Raw genomic sequence first — 17,959 nt, 5'->3', positions numbered from 1 at the left:
TGGAGATATGCTAATTGTTGCCACCTTATTACCTTTTTGAGAAATATTGGCAAAGCTTGACGTAGGGATGCAACGACCCTTGGACGTCATTCATTAGACACCCTTAGTTTAAGGCTATGGGCCACATTATTGTTAGTGGGCGCCCACTAACACTAATGTGGCCCATAGCCTTAAACTAAGGGTGTGTAATGAATGACATCCAAGGGCCATTGCAATATACAAGAGAAAGAGTCAGGCTCTCACTCTCCAAGGTGTACACATGTCAAGAGATCAATCCTCAAGTGTTAGACTCTCCAAGCATGGGTTCCAAATGTCAACCACTTCTCATAAAAAGGATCCTTGTTGTCTGATTCAAGCATCCAATCGTCCAATCATCTTACTCAACAAATTCTAGTCACTATTATATTAAATTAGCATTTGTACCCAACATTAGAAACTTCTTAATTTCCATGGGAATATACTCTAAAAGTCAGATCTACATGTATAAAATGTGTGGACATCAGGGTACTTTCGTTATACAACAAATGAAGTTACGAGTACATACCAACTAGCTTATCAAAAGTTGGCACAACATGTCCATTAAGCTTGAAAAAACCCTTGGAATGCTTCTAAATCCTAGATAAGGTATCCACCATGAACAACAAACAATAACTAGCAAACATGGTATAGGAAGGCATCTCACTGAGTCACTTGTAGCCACTTCAAAGGGTACCCAACAAACTAGCATGAATACCACCAAGCTGACCATTAATTTCTCACTTATCTCTTCGCCACATATCCTAGTTCCTTGTCACCCAAATATATCAAACCCTAGTAGATCATGTCTTCTCTAGATTTTGGTTGTCACAAACCCTAGCTCCTTCAACCTTCACATCAATACAATTGTAACGAATCTAATATAGTCTCATTAACGAAACACAATTATTTGTTGACTCCTATATTCAATTTACAATTATGGGCACAAGATGCTAAATTAGCATATATGAGCAACACCCATAAACTGCTCTAGTCTCTATGTGAATATATGGTAAAAATTAGATCCTCAACTACAGAAATTGTGGATAGCAATGTACTTCATTTCTACAAACAATAAAGTTAGAAGTACAGGCCAATTAGCCTATGAAAAGTTGGTACATGTCGTTCATGCTTGTCATAGGATAGGACACTTCAAATGTTTCCAAACACTAGCTAGGGCATCCACCATCAACAAGAAACCATAACTAGTGAAAATGGCCTAGCAAGGCATCACAGTAAGATACTTGTAGCCACTTCAAAGAGTGAACAACAAACTCACATGAATACCTACAAGTGCACCCTTGATTCCCCACATGCATAGCCCGACAAACCTTAGGTCCAGAAAAGGGTGTACATTGCCTATGTGCAGATTGATGGGGGATGTGAACCAGGAGGTTGGAGGATTCAAGGGTCTGATATAAGGACTTGGAGCATACTTGGCAAGGTCAAAGAGCAGCAAGAACTCTTCGAGCTGCAGGAGTCTGAGAACGTCTCTTTACGGTTGAGTAAGATGCCCTGGAGGTAGTGGCATAGGTTGAGGGATTGCAAGTGCAGGGAAGGGTGTGCATTCTTGGGTGCAGGTTGATTGGGGGTGTGAGCCTATAGGTTGGAGGTTCCTATGGTTTGGAAGCTTAGTATGTTAATGGTACTAGATGTGTACGCGGATTTGGCTGAGTTATTACCCAATGGTGTCGAAGCCCCAACTCGGGGATGACCCATTGTTGAAAGAAAAAGAACAATGTGGACACCTGGAATGCTTCCAAACCCTAGCTAGGGTATCCAACATCAACAACAAACCATAACTAGAAAACGTGGTCTAGCGAGGCATCACACTAAGCCACTTGTAGCTACGTCAAAGGGTGCACACCAAACTAGCATGAACACCACCAAGTCCATCATTAATTTCTCACTTATATCATCCAAGTCCTCTAGGAGATTTTCTAAGTTTACATTATAAAAGCTCTTCCAGCAGAGTGATCCAAGGATCCACGTGAATAATCCAGGGCCTAATTGGGGGCTAAGATGCATTCTAGGTGTTTAGGGCAAGTCATGCAAGCTAGTTTGTGTCCAATGTGAAATAAGGAACCTCAATTAGTACAAGAAGCTATCTTTTAGTGAAGCAGAGCTACAAAGGGGAGTCTCATATGTCTAAATACAGTTACAAAACTTCGTTACAAGTAGATTTGATTAAACGAGTAAAACAATCGAAATGTTTGCCAAATTTTTTGAATTTTCTTTAATTTCTTGAATCATGTCCCTAATGTACAAGATAAGATATCGAATTCAAGTGTACACTTTCCAACTTGTACACATGTAAAGAGATAAATCCTCCAGTGATGCTCTCTACATTAATGGGATTGAAGTGTTAGACAATTCACATGATGAGGATTCTTGTTGTCCAGGCTGAACATATAGTCCACGGATGCTCTTCCTCAACGCATATGCTCCAATGCGATATAATATTTACTTGGTGAAATATCCTTTAGGCCAAAATTCCATATTTGATTCCCCACAAGAATGTTAAAGCGGGATGTTGTGGATGTGTTGGCGATTTCTTATTTTTGTTGCCAAGGAATTCTTAAGGTGGATGCTGTTGAGTTCGCTGCTCTGCCTAACATATGATCCTAATGGAGATATGCTAATTGTTCCCACCTTATTACCTTTTGGAGAAATATTGGCAAATCTTGACGTAGGGATGCAACGACCCTCGGATGTCATTCATTAAACACCCTTAGTTTAAGGCTATGGACCACATTATTGTTAGTGGGCGCCCACTAACACTAATGTGGCCCATAGCCTTAAACTAAGGGTGTGTAATGAATGACATCCAAGGGCCATTGCAATATACAAGAGAAAGAGTCAGGCTCTCACTCTCCAAGGTGTACACATGTCAAGAGATCAATCCTCAAGTGTTGGACTCTCCAAGCATGGGTTCCAAATGTCAAGCACTTCTCATAGAAAGGATCCTTGTTGTCTGATTCAAGCATCCAATCGTCCAATCATCTTACTCAGCAAATTCTACTCACTATTATATTAAATTAGCATTTGTACCCAACATTAGAAACTTCTTAATTTCCATGGGAATATACTTTAAAAGTGAGATCTACATGTATAAAATGTGTGGACATCAGGGTACTTTCGTTATAAAACAAATGAAGTTACAAGTAAATACCAACTAGCTTATCAAAATTTGGCACAACATGTCCATTAAGCTTGAAAAATACTAGGACACTTGGAATGCTTCTAAATCCTAGATAGGGTGTCCACCATCAACAACAAACAATAACTAGCAAACATGGTATAGGAAGGCATCTCACTAAGCCACTTGTAGCCACTTCAAAGGGTGCCCAACAAACTAGCATGAATACCACCAAGCCGACCATTAATTTCTCACTTACCTCTTCGCCACATATCCTAGTTCCTTGTCACCCAAATACATCAAACACTAGTAGATCACGTCTTCTCTATATTTTGGTTGTCACAAACCCTAGCTCCTTCAACCCTCACATAAATATAATTATAATGACTCTAATATAGTCTCATTAACGAAACACAATTATTTGTTGACTCCTCTAAACGCAACACCATAAACTACTCTAATCTCTATGTGAATATATGGTAAAAATTAGATCCTCAGCTACAGAAATTGTGGATAGCAATGTACTTCATTTCTACAAACAATAAAGCTAGAAGTACATGCCAATTAGCCTATGACAAGTTGGTACATGTCGTTCATGCTTGTCATAGGATAGGACACTTCAAATGTTTCCATACACTAGCTAGTGCATCCAACAGCAACAAGAAACCATAACTAGTGAAAATGGCCTAGCAAGGCATCACACTAAGATACCTGTAGCCATTTCAAAGAGTGAACAACAAACTCGCATGGATACCTACAAGTCCACCCTTGATTCCCCACATGAATAGCCCGACGAACCTTAGGTGCAGAAAAGGGCGTACATTGCTTATATGCAGGTTGATGGGGGATGTGAACCAGGAGGTTGGAGGATTCAAGGGTTTGATCAAGGACATGGAGCATACTTGGCAAGGTCAAAGAGCAGCAACAACTCTTCGAGCCGCAGAATTTTGAGAACGTCTCTTTCCGGTTGAGTAAGATGCCCTGGAGGTAGTGGCATAGGTTGAGGGATCGCAAGTGCAGAGAAGGGTGTGCATTCTTGGGTGCAGGTTGATTGGGGGTGTGAGCCTATAGGTTGGAGGTTTCTACGGTTTGGCACCTTAGTATGTTAATGGTACCAGATGTTTACACGGATTTGGCTGAGTTATTACCCAATGGTGTCGAATCCCCAACTCGAGGATGACCTATTGTTGAAAGAAAAAGAACAATGTGGACACCTAGAATGCTTCCAAACCCTAGCTAGGGTATCCACCATCAACAATAAAACATAACTAGAAAACGTGGTCTAGCGAGGCATCACAGTAAGCCACTTGTAGCCACGTTAAGGGGTGCACACCAAACTAGCATGAATACCACCAAGTCCATCATTAATTTCTCACTTATATCATCCAAGTCCTCTAGGAGATTTTGTAAGTTTACATTATAAAAGTTCTTCCAGCATAGTGATCTGAGGATCCACGTGAATAATCCAGGCCTAATTTGGGACTAACATGCGTTCTAGGTGTTTTGGGCAAGTCATGCAAGTTAGTTTGTGTCCAATGTGAAATAAGGAACGTCAAATAGTAAAAGAAGTTATCTTTTAGTGAAACAGAGCGACAAAGGGGAGGCCCGTATGTCTAAATACAGTTACAAAACTTCTTTAGAAGAAGATTTGATTAGAGGAGTAAAACAATCGAAATGTTTGCCAAATTTTCTGAATTTTCTTTAATTTCTTGAATCATGTGCCTAATCTACAATATAAGCTATCGAATTCAAGTGTTAACTTCCAACTTGTACATATGTAAAGAGATAAATCCTCCAGTGATGCTCTCTACATTGATGGGCTTGAAGTGTTAGACAATTCACATGATGAGGATTCTTGTTGTCCAAGCTGAACATATAGTGGAAAGATACTCTTACTCAATGCATATGCTCCAATGCGATATAATATTTACTTGGTTAAATATCCTTTAGGCCAAAATTCCATATTTGATTCCCCACGAAAATGTTAAAGGGGAATGTTGTGGATGTGTTGGTGATTTCTTATTTTTGTTGCCAGGGAATTCTTAAGGTGGATGTTGTTGAGTTGGCAGCTCTGCCTAACATATGATCCTAATGGAGATATGCTAATTGTTGCCACCTTATTACCTTTTGGAGAAATATTGACAAAGCTTGACGTAGGGATGCAACGACCCTTGGATGTCATTCATTAGACACCCTTAGTTTAAGGCTATGGACCACATTATTGTTAGTGGGCGAGGTCAAATATCCTTTAGGCCAAAATTCCATATTTGATTCCCCACGAAAATGTTAAAGGGGAATGTTGTGGATGTGTTGGTGATTTCTTATTTTTGTTGCCAGGGAATTCTTAAGGTGGATGTTGTTGAGTTGGTAGCTCTGCCTAACATATGATCCTAATGGAGATATGCTAATTGTTGCCACCTTATTACCTTTTGGAGAAATATTGGCAAAGCTTGACGTAGGGATGCAACGACCCGTGGATGTCATTCATTAGACACCCTTAGTTTAAGGATATGGACCAGATTATTGTTAGTGGGCACCCACTAACAATAGTCTGGTCCATAGCCTTAAACTAAGGGTGTCTAATGAATGATATCCAAGGGCCATTGCAATATACAAGAGAAAGGGTCAGACTCTCACTCTCCAAGGTGTACACATGTCAAGAGATCAATCCTCAAGTGTTGGACTCTCCAAGCATGGGTTCCAAATGTCAAGCACTTCTCATAGAAAGGATCCTTGTACATACCAACTACATACAAACTAGCCTATCAAAAGTTGCCACAACATGTCCATTAAACTTGAAAAATACTAGGACACTTGGAATGCTTCTAAATCCTAGATAGCGTATCCAACATCAACAACAAACAATAACTACCAAACATGGTAGAGGAAGGCATCTCACTAAGCGACTTGTAGCCACTTCAAAGGGTGCCCAACAAACTAGCATGAATACCACCAAGCCCACCATTAATTTCTCACTTATCTCTTTGCCACATATCCTAGTTCCTTTTCACCCAAATCTATCAGACTCTAGTAGATCATGTCTTCTCTAGACTTTGGTTGTCACAAACCCTAGCTCCTTCAACCCTCACATCAATACAATTATAACGACTCTAATATAGTCTCATTAAGGAAACACAATTATTTGTTGACTGCTATATTCAATTTATAATGATGGGCACAAGATGCTAAATTAGCATATATGAGCAACACCCTAAACTACTCTAATCTCTATGTGAATATATGGTAAAAATTAGATCCTCAACTACAGAAATTGTTTATAGCAATGTACTTCATTTCTGCAAACAATAAAGTTAGAAGTACATGCCAATTATCCTAAGAAAAGTTGGTACATGTCGTTCATGCTTGTCATAGGATAGGACACTTCAAATGTTTCCAAACATTAGCTAGGTCATCGACCATCAACAAGAAACCATAACTAGTGAAGATGGCCTAGCAAGGCATCACACTAAGATACTTGTAGCCACTTCAAAGAGTGAACAACGAACTCGCATGAATACCTACAAGTCCACCCTTGATTCCCCACATACATAGCCTGACGAACCTTAGATGCGGAAAAGGGTGTACATGGCCTATGTGCAGGTTGATGGGGGATGTGAACCAGGAGGTTGGAGGATTCAGGTGTTTGATATAAGGACTTGGAGAATACTTGGCAAGCTCAAAGAGCAGCAACAAGTCTTTGAGCCGCAGGATTCTTAGAACGTCTCTTTCCGGTTGAGTAAGATGCCCTCGAGGTAGTGGCATAGGTTGAGGGATCGCAAGTGCAGAGAAGGGTGTGCATTCTTGGGTGCAGGTTGATTGGGGGCGTGAGCCTATAGGTTGGAGGTTCCTACGGTTTGGCACCTTAGTATGTTAATGGTACCAGATGTGTACGTGGATTTCGCCAAGCTATTACCCAATGGTGTCGAAGCTCCAACTCGAAGATGACAGATTGTTGAAAGAATAAGAACACTGTGGACACTTGGAATGCTTCCAAACCCTAGCTAGGATATCCACCATCAACAACAAACCATAACTAGAAAATTTGGTCTAGTGAGGCATCACAGTAAGCCACTTGTAGCCACTTCAAAGGGTGCACACCAAACTAGCATGAATACCGGCAAGTCCAACATTAATTTCTCACTTATATCATCGAAGTCCTCTAGGAGATTTTCTTATTTTACATTATAAAAGCTCTTAGAGCATAGTGATCCAAGGACCCACTTGAATAATCCAGGGTCTAGTTGGGGACTAACATGCATTCTAGGTGTTTCGGGGAAGTCATGCATGCTAGTTTGTGTCCAAGGAGAAATGTTGGCTAAACTAAATGTAGGGATGCAATGACCTTTGGATGTCATTCATTAGACACCGTTAGTTTAAGGCTATGGACCACATTATTGTTAGTGGGTACCCTTTAACACTAGTGTGGCACATAGCCTTAAACTATAGGTGTCTTATGAATGACATCTAGGTTGATTTGGGGTAGCATCGGATGTGCTCTAGCCACAAAATTTGGTGGAGAGGTTGGGGCACATGAGATCTGCAATTCCAAGAAAGGGTTTGGACAAATTCTAAACAGATCAGGAGATATTAAAATAATTAATATTTTTAATGGAGTCCCTAAGTCTAAACTTAGGGAAAATAAAATATTAATGTGTATTAATATGAATCTGTGTTAGAGTTGTCCAAAAGACATTGATCTAGCCAGATCTAATCTTAGCCATTAATTACGGACTTAATCTCGGCCGTTGAATCGTCAACAGTAAAGGTATCCTGAGGGTCGCTTGGAGGGGTACGCCAGATGATCAGTCTTTCCAGCCAGACGATTAATGTGCCATGAGTGTGTTAGTGTCAGTCTTTCCAGCCTTCCTCCAGTGATCAAATATGCTCTTACAAAGTGGTCTCAGAGCTCTTAACAGGGGTTTCAATATTGTAGCAATGACTTTAGCGACAATTTTTTACCTGGTATTACATAGAGAGATATGTTTCAAAGGTGCAAAATGTACTGCCTCTTTTTTAAGTTGGAATTAAGGTCAGGGAATTTTTTTAGGTCTCAGTTTTGGAATAATAGCTAATAATAGATCTTGATTTTCTCTAACATAATCACTGGGTTAAATAGTAGATTCTTAAAAAGGGATTTACATTTTCTGTTTATTCAGTAATGCACATAGGCTAAAACCCTAACAACTACAAATGAAAAGCTTTAACCTACTCTCACAACTGCCTAATCCAATCTATACTCAAAAAATGAAACACATCACATTAAAAAGTATGTAGAGAAAAAGATAAATGGACTACCAAGCTTGCCATTTCTTTTTCATTAGTTCTAGAAAAGAAATTTGCTACAGGAAACCCAGAAAACTGCTTACTTAGAGCATGATAACTGAATGAATGAATCACTCACCACTGTGCTTGTTTTCTTATAGACTGAGAAGTTAGGTAAGATACAAAAAATATCCCCTCACAGTGCACACTTAGATTAGAAAAGAAAAACCATAAAACGTCTTAGGGACTCTCACCCAGTCCTGCATGAAATAACTACCTAGGAGAAATATGCCTCAACTAGAGTAGGACAACTAATAAAGCCAAGTTCATCTCTTCAAATCTTCACCCTCGTCATAGTATAGAATTCCTCATCCAAGGGGTGCCTAATTTAGAGGTGAAAAACACTTTGTCTAAACTGGAAAAGGAGCTCAGAGATTGAAAATAAATCTTATTCTAAAATAAAATAAAAAAGTACACTTTAATTCTACACTGAACTCAAATTTCTAAATCTATGGCAACAAATATTCTAGGAGAAAATAGAGGCTAGACTAGCTAATTCCAGTGTTTTAAAACTGATTAAATAGAACTAAACAGGTTAGTTTCATTGGCCAGACCTCACCAGCCATCAAATTGGCCTTCAAACCCTTTTAGGGACCATTCTTGTACTGAACTTGTCTGAAATGACCAATTTGGGATGGCTTTGGTCCGAACTGGCTAGTTTAGTTGGTTACGTACAAACCTGGTTCCCTCTAGGTTGTGCAGAGTGCCTACCTATAAAAGTACTTCCTACACTTCTTACCTATAAAAGCATATACACCGCTTCTATTCTAGAAGATGCAATGACTTGCAGTTGTTTGAGCATTTGATGTTTTTTTAATAACTATTTTCAGCTGCAAGACTTGCATGTGCAATTGTGTAGTATTTTATTTTTCTTTGTGATTTCATAACACTACAATTTACATAGGACACAGTGAGAGTCTTTACTAGAAAATTCCACATTTTCCCATCATGATTGTAAGTAGTTTGATTGATCTTCCTGATTGTTTTTGTCTAGAATGTTTGAAGAGATGTACTTTAATATCAAATAGGTAACTAAAGTTGGTAAAGGATGAACTACATTTCACTATTTATTGCAACTGAATGCGGATAGAAAAAGTGTGCATCCTTATATATAAACCAAACTTTTAAAAGATTTGCAAGTATTGCAAGTATCTCACTTTGTGCCCTATTGGTTTAGGAATTGGATGTTGTACATAGTGTTATTGCCCTCCACATTATCACACTGAGATAAGCAAGGTGTATTCTATAGCCCAGTATTGAAGAGAGTCTAATGCCCTTCCCATCTTTCTGTTTGTAACATTGATGTTAACATATGTTTTGCGAATAGAATATATTATACAAAATAAAATATATAGTAGAAGAAATTTAGCGTCGGCTATAATATAAAATTAACACTAATAACAAAATCATATCAGATATTGGAAGGAGAGGAATCTGAGACAATTTTGTGTCATCATTTTAGATGTGTTTTTTTTAATCAACCCACAATATCAAAGGTGAGAAGCACACCAATGTGATCAATTTTAAATTTGGATCTTTCAAGAATCAAGATATTTGCATCTCACTTCTTTTTTTGTTCCATATTTTTGCGTAATAGATCCATAGTTAACATGGATCTAAGCTGGTTTACTGATTTCAGATAATTGGTAATTTTCTATGTTGCATGTTTTTAATGATAATTTGCACATTTCAACTACTCCAATAATTTGCAACTTTCTTCCGCAAATATTTTGCTTTTAATGCTAATTTGGACATTTCAACAACTCCAATAATTTGCAACTTTCTTCAGCAATGATTTCCAAGATATTTTGTTGTCTCTGCAATTCTTTGTTTTGTTTGTGCTTTGCTAGGTTCTTTTGAAAGCGTAAATTTGTTGTAAATATCAAATATCACATACATTCGTGATGTCTTATTTAACATCCATTTATCTTCCATTTTAATTTCTTATTTGTGTGTGGTTTCCACATCAAGAATGGTGGACAGGCTGGCATATTCTCTTGTAAAGGGAAGGAATGACATTCATCATTGTTGTGGTTTGGCATGTCCTTCATTGTTTATTAGCCCAGTCATATAGAAAGTAGAAAATATTGTATGTAATGACAAGCAGGTATGTTCCTCTTGTCTCGACTTGAGGTTCTCCCTGTTTGTCTATCCTTGGACTGCAAACAGTAAAAGAAAAGGACTAGAAGAAACCAGCCATAGGAACCTGAAGTATTGTGTATGGTAGGATCCTTGTAGGCTGTTGGAGCAATGAATATGCAAGGGGTTAATTGTAATGGCTTAATGTCTCCATAGACAAAACACTTCAGCAATCTTAATTTAGAGAAAGTAGGTTTGACATTTCCTTTAATTCACACAATCATTAAATTAAACTTTGGATCCTTCACTGATTAATTGCATATACCCTCACATCTGAATAAATGACTACATTTTTCCAAACCCTCCAAAATATCTAAAGTATATGCCTCATTTTGTCTCTGATTCCACATTGTTGGTCAATTCAAACCCTGTAAGTTATTGAGGGGAATGCTTGTTATTTTTATCAGTTATTATTTTTTATTAGTAGGTTAATGGTCCATAAAATTTCAGGCTATTAGTCAGTCCTTAGAAAATTGGACTATGATTCTGCATGATAGTGTACTTCAAGATCCTCATAAAATGTCTCTACTGTGCAAGCCCTTTTTTCTCTCTCTTTGATGCCCTTCTCTTTTTAACATCTATGATTGATCAACGTTCCTATTCTGAGGTTTTATATGCATTATGGTTTTTTCCATTACTTTCAAGTTTTTACTACCCAAAGTTCTCTGGCTTCCCAAGTAGTTGGTCAATACAAATCTTTGAAGGTTTATGAAATTAACAAATATATTAAAATTCCACTATAAGTCTTATAAGATGATGATAGGTTATGGGTGACATTTGTTCTCTCTCTACCTTCTGTTATTTCAATATAGCTAAATTTTGCTATTGTTTTGATTCTCATCCCAAGAAGTATATAAATTCTCTCACTTTACCCATAAAAGCATTCTAGTTATGAATTTTGTACTTTTTAGTTTTTCTGTATTGTTTTGTATACTTTTCATGGTAATGCACACATTTTATTTTGATGATTTGTTCTGTAATCATGGTGAAATTGTTTCCTTCATTTTGTGTATTTTCCAACTTGTGGCATTTCAAATGATGCATGGCTATTTATGTTTTGTTGTTGATTTCGTATATATTGTTTTTATGTGGCAGCGTCTTTCGACTTTGCTTTCTTCTTCAGATGCAGATGTAGTAATTGCTAGTCTACAAACATTGGATGCATTTGTAAAGAAACCAGTGGGAAAATGCTCAATTAGAGATACTTCGCTTAATGCAAAGCTCTTTTCCTTGTCTCAAGCATGGGACTGGCATTATTTCATATCAGCTAGGTTCTGCCCTTCATTTTAAGTTTTATGCTAACGAATTTGTTTAGAAGGGAGATTCTGAAGTGGAACTGTCATGAGACCCAGGGCTACAAGTTATTCCTATACCTGATTTGAGTATGAATTCTGAAAGTGATCTCCAACTTTTGAAGCATCCAGTAGATGAATACAAGGTGTCTTTCGGCCTTAGATTTTCTTTAACACAATTACGTATTGCAAGATCTTTTTCATGTCTAGACACCAGACAACAATACATCTGTATTTGTCTTCTGGCTTTTACAGTGCTATTGCAAGCAAGTAATGACACCAATGATTTATCTTATTTTTTCACCAATGAACCTGAGTGTGTGAATGAACTTGTAACATTAGTAAGATTTGATGATGTGGTTCCAGAAGAATTTTGGCAATATTGGCATTGGGGGACCTCTATTAGGATAGGTCTCATCAGTCAATGGTTTTAAATGTCGTCACATCAGGAGGACGTCGTGGCATCTTACCTAGTGTAATACAAAAAGAAATAACTTCCCTTTCCAGTGAATCATCCTATTGTTTGATATCATTTCTAGAAGCACTGCTTTCTCTTGTAACAGTTCTAGTTTCTTCTTCTTCTAGCTGCATTGCTTTAAGGGGGGTGTGGGTTTAATGCCAACTTTGATCCCTCTTCTCAAATATTTGAATCCACAATACATACACTTGGTAACAACTCTTATGCATGTTCTTGAGGCTTTTATGGACTATAGTAATCCTGCTCTACCTTTTTTATGGATTTAGGAGGCTTGGATAACACCATAGCACGCTTGAACCTTGAAGTCTACCATTTTGATGAGAGACTAAGGAAGCCGAGTGGAGAATCACAATCAAGTTCCAAGGGAAAGTCTCCTCAGAAAAATGTTGTTGGGTCAGAGGAAATGCAAATAGATCAACCTGACACTTTGGTTCTTTATCATAGAATACTTCTTATGAAGGGTTTGCTTTGGGCTATATCTCTTGGCACATATGGTCCTAGAAATATTGAATGGCAATATGGATCTGAAGAGATTTCTTTACCATTTTTCTTTTGCACTATATTCAGAAGATCAAAGGACTTTGGGGGTGGTGTCTTTTCACTTGCAGCTATAGTCATGAGTGATCTTATTCACAAATATCCAACTTGTTATTATGTTCTAAATGTTGCTGGCCTGTCTAATGCTTTTTTGGATGCCATCATGGTTGGTGTCCTCCCTTCTACATATGCAGTAGCATGTATACCACAATGCTTGGATGCTATGTGCTTAATAACTTTTGTCTTCAAGCTATTAATGATCGGGGTGCTCTAAGATGTTTTGTGATTTTCTCTTTTATGTCAAAAACATACTTATGGGTTTTGGCAAGTGACACTCTTGGCTCTTTATCATCTGCCTTGGATGAGATGATGTGACATGCTACTTCTTTGAGGGGGCCTGGGGTGGATGTATTGATTGAAATCTTAAACACTATTGCAAAACCTGGATCTGGCATTGAAGTGTCTTTCATGTTGCAAGAATCTGCCATCTCTTCTATGCCTCTTCCCATTGAGATTAATTTAGAACAAAAAAAATTAGTTTAGTGGATGGAGATGAAACATTGAGGGAAACATATGAGCTGGGGGTTGATGCTTTTGCTGAAAAATTGTCTTCAAACATGGAATCCATTCTCCCATATTTGATAAGAAATGATACACATCTCTTAGAGAATATTATGCATAATACAGATACATGTGGGGTGTTTTTTATAAAAGGGGTATAGAGATTGTGTTGCAGTGGTTTGATTTATCCCTCTTACCATTTTCATTTGCAAGTGATCAGAATATTGTTGTTATAATTAAGGATTTTTCACTGCAACATTCATCTCCTCTCACAAGGGTTGTTTGTACTACATGGAGAGAACACACGAAAATTGTAATTGAATTCATGGATTTGTTGGTTGGAAAAAAGCTAGAAGATATTGAGGTAGCACAACACATGAGAATTTTGAGATGCCTTTCAAGTCTAGATGGTGTTTTATCCTTTTCAAAGCATCTGCTGAAAAGCACAACAACAATGATGCCTAAAATTGGTTTTAGGGATGCAGATACACTGAAGGATTTAGGGAAGGTGTACAAAGAAATGGTCTACCAAATATCTCTTGTTAGTGATTCAAAAGTAGATGTGAAGAAAGAGACTGAACAAGGACCTGCAACTAGAAATTTGGCACCAAATGCAGGAGGTATAGAAGCTGGGAGTGACAATAACACAGTTTCAGTTGTTTGGTATGTTAACCAAATGTCTATGAGGAATGGTCTTGCTTCTCCTTGGTCCATTGAAGCTGAATATCTTTCTGTTATACAAACAGGACTTCATCGCCATAGAACAAGGGACGGTATCAAAGGGATTTCAAGAATGTGTTTTGGTCAGCTTGGGCGACATGCAGATGCATCAGAGGTTGACATTGGAGGTTCTGTAAGTGCAGGTGAAACATCTCAAACCTAGTAAATTAAAAGGAAGTCACATGATCTCCTAGACTTTGAGATTATGAATAAGCTTGAGTCTACAATGTGATCATTCTATGTGACCCTTGTGGAGGTTTTGGTAGCGCCCAATCGACATCATGATGATACATAATCACTTAGTGCAACAACCAAGAGTGTGGTGGTTTACGTTGCATCTGCCTGTTAGGAAGAGCCATTTTGTTTAGAACCTGTTCTTCCCGACAGTGATTGGAAGATGCATGGACCCTTGTCTCATATGGATAGACTTATGAGTGAGACAGAGAGACAACCTTCTAGAAGGATAGCCTTATTTTCTCCCTGCTGTCTTTTTTGATCTAATTAGTTCGATGAAAAATTATTCCCCATTTCCTTTTTTCCCTTTTTGGTGATTTCCTTAGCATGTAAAGATGAAGGATGTCTGATAGAATGATACTTTTATTAATGTAGGAGTCTGAATAGCGCTAGCCATCTTCTCTTTTGCAATCAAGTATTGTGTCTTGAAATATCAGATATACATCCACTAAGACAACAAAGAAATAAGGTATTGTGCCTTGGAATATTAGAGATATTTCCATTGAGACATCGTCTTCGCTGCAAGGTAATCAAGGTGCATTAGGACATCGACATGAAATGGGTTGGCCTCCTCACCTGACACATCAAAATCATAGCCCAACTTCACAATCAAGGCTGAGAACACTTAAAGTTTTTGTTCCGGGCCACAACAATTCGAGTTCTGTCTCGGCATATTCATTCAATTTAACTCATTCTGCCAGTCACCTTGCAGCTTCAGTAATTTAATCTAGGTCAGTAGGTACATAAATTTCATTGGAATGGTACCAAAATTTCGGGAAAAGTATGGATCTTCCCTTACCTTTGATCCCCGAGCTTCGAATTGTTGTCGCCTGTGACACCATCATCGAGCAACATTTATTTCTCACAAAGGCAACAATCACAGAGACTTACTTCTCTGTCTCCTATCACACAATCTATACAACCTTCTATGCAAATGTTGCTACCTCTACCTCCATGTGCACCGCCCCTTCAACATCAACAAGTTCAACCACTAAACCATCAACATCAAACTAATTTCATGAAGCCCGGTCAATCACAAGTTCAGCTTCCTTCTCTCCATTCCCAAGGTCATTCTTCACAGTCCTTTCACTAGTAGAACATGATGAAATTAGTGACTAGGTGATTGAAAAAGTTACTCGCCGTAGTTTTTCCAAGTGAAATACTACCAAAAATAAGAAATCTTAAGTGATTAACTAAAAATGACTAGCATTCCTCGACATGCCACTATATGCCGCGACCTGTACTTGTACACCACTAGATACCCCCAGCTATGGCTGTATTGTCCTGTGTCCCGCCTGTGTCACTGCACCGATCATTTCCCGCATGTACTCAATGTGATGTGAGGCACTCCGCCATGCGTCTCCATGCCCATCTGCAGACCAATGCTCCACGCTAGATGCTCCTACCCATCCCTAAATGAAATGGCCTAAAGTTGTGTCCCTATGCGTTGTCCCTCACCTGATCGGTATCATCACCTCCATCGCCGCATCATCATACCCTCCGGTGAATGGATCTTCACTCCAAATCCTCCCTAAGGGATTTGAGAAGTGAATCTCCCTATGTGTCAGTAGTGATGCTACCCCTGCGTTACTCCACTGCGTCCTCTATGACCCACACAAAAGTGAAGAATCCACAACTCCAGACAAGGCCCCATTTGGTGGCCTGCCAATGCCACCACCTCTGATAAACTCCTGCTAGAGTGTGTTGATCACCCCGTGATCCTGTGTAAAAACATCGTACCAAGTCAACCTAAGAAGCCTGTCCATAAACTGGTTGGCCATTGGTGTTGACTGAAACTCTCCTAGCGGATGTGCACACTCAACTGCTAGGTCAACTATGCCCTCTAGGTTGTAGTCAACCAGTATACCTGGGAAATGATAGGTGGTCCCTCCTAGATCCCAATGCCATTCGGGGCTTCCAGCATCCCCAGTGCCTAGAAGCTCCTACTGAACTCCACCTGGGTCCACTACCATCTCCTTAGCCCACTCCATCAGGTACGAAATCATAATCTCTTGCCACCCAATCCCAAGAGAAGGATCGAAAGCACGAACTCCCGGGACCCAAACATAGAACAACCCCAGCATGCAATTGTTGCACCCTATGCAAATTCGGTCGTCTCATCTCGCAATCCTAGTCAATACATAAAATCTGACTAGGTAGTTCTATCTCTCTCTGTCCAATGGGCCAAGGTAACCTAATAGTGCTTCTAGTGTTGATTTGGGGTCACATCGGATGTGCTCTAGCCACAGAATTTGGTGGAGAGGTTGGGGCACATAAGATCTCTGTAATATCCCTAACCCGCAATATTCCTCAAACTCCAGCAAAAACTCCAGCAAAAACTCCAACCAAATACATGCAAATGATATAATAACCCAAAAATGACAAAATAACAGTGGTACAACATATAATAGTGTAAACAGGAAATATAAGCAGATACTCAAGAAATGCAGCGAGAAATGCTCAGCCATTTTATTATACTGAGCAATAAAATGAGTACAAGAGGTGATCAGACATATGGCACCTCGACTTGCACAAGGCAAGTGAAGAAAAGCTCTCAGAATAACAAGGAATGGCCTCTCTGCGTGGATGCTGCTGGAGAACTGTTGTGCTGCTGCCGCTGCTAGAAAACAAATAATGATTTGGAGCTGCTCCCCTCCTCAGAAAATGCTGAAACTCTGGAATCGGGCTCTACTCAAGAAACCCAGAAAAACCCAGAAAGCTTTCCTGGAATAACCGACCCCTGAAAATCACCCCCTTTGGGATCTGCGCAATCCCTCAATGCTCTGCGCTGCCACTGAAGAAACCCCTCCAGAAATCTGCCTGAAACTCTGCCAAAAATCCTCCAAGATGCAAGGGCTAGTCCCCCGCTCAATCACCCAGCATAAATCCTCCTGCAAAAACCCCAATCCACACTACTGCTAGAAAGAACTGCGTCCCTCTCCCAGTGCTGCACAGTCCTCCAAAACACTGCTGAAACTGCTGCTGGAATGCTGATAAAACGACTGCTGAAATGCCAAAGGAAATACCTTGCCCAAGCAGGCACTCAAAGTCCCCCGGGGCTAAGGGTGAGATCTCTGAACGGAGACACTCAATGCACTAAACAGTGCTGCAGACTAGCTAAACAGCTAGCGTGCTTAGAAGTCGAAATGACTAGCTCAAAATGAACATAACTGAATGATCACAATGAGGGGACTCCTCTCTCTTTTATAACCTTCACCTCTCTCAATCCCAAGGCTCACCTCTTCCTGCGTGGTTCCCCTCTTGCCACGTGTTCCTTCCCTCTTGCGCAGTCTCTCCATGTGTCTGCGTGGGCTCCATTTCTACATCCCCCTTTGGCCCCCTTGGCTCCCCTTTAAGTCACAACGTTGTGCTACTAGGAAGTGACATTTTATTCTAAAACAGATCAAGAGATATTAAAATAATTAATATTTTTAATGGAGTCCCTAAGTCTAAACTTAGGGAAAATAAAATATTAATGTGTATTAATATGAATCTGTGTTAGAATGGTCCAAAAGGCATGGA

The 17,959-nt window shown here is 39.2% G+C and overlaps 1 protein-coding gene across 3 annotated transcripts in view; it reads left to right on the top strand.

Annotated features, from left to right (window-relative positions):
- LOC149157249 (uncharacterized) overlaps positions 1 to 12,214 on the top strand; it is a 107,461-nt gene extending 95,247 nt beyond the window's left edge. For all 3 annotated transcript variants that reach the window (XM_089435713.1, XM_089435712.1, XM_089435711.1), the window contains exon 5: positions 11,711 to 12,214. The gene's annotated coding sequence lies outside the window, so the exon portion shown is untranslated. The remainder of the gene's footprint in view (positions 1 to 11,710) is intronic.
- Positions 12,215 to 17,959: the final 5,745 nt, after the last annotated feature.

Source organism: Pinus tabuliformis, chromosome 5_2 (genome assembly GCF_031772625.1).
Source record: "Pinus tabuliformis cultivar Carrire ecotype Pingquan chromosome 5_2, CPIR1, whole genome shotgun sequence".
In the NCBI taxonomy this organism is placed as follows: Eukaryota; Viridiplantae; Streptophyta; class Pinopsida; order Pinales; family Pinaceae; genus Pinus; species Pinus tabuliformis.
Note: the sequence above shows the minus strand (reverse complement) of the source record. Positions and strands in the feature narration are given on the sequence as shown.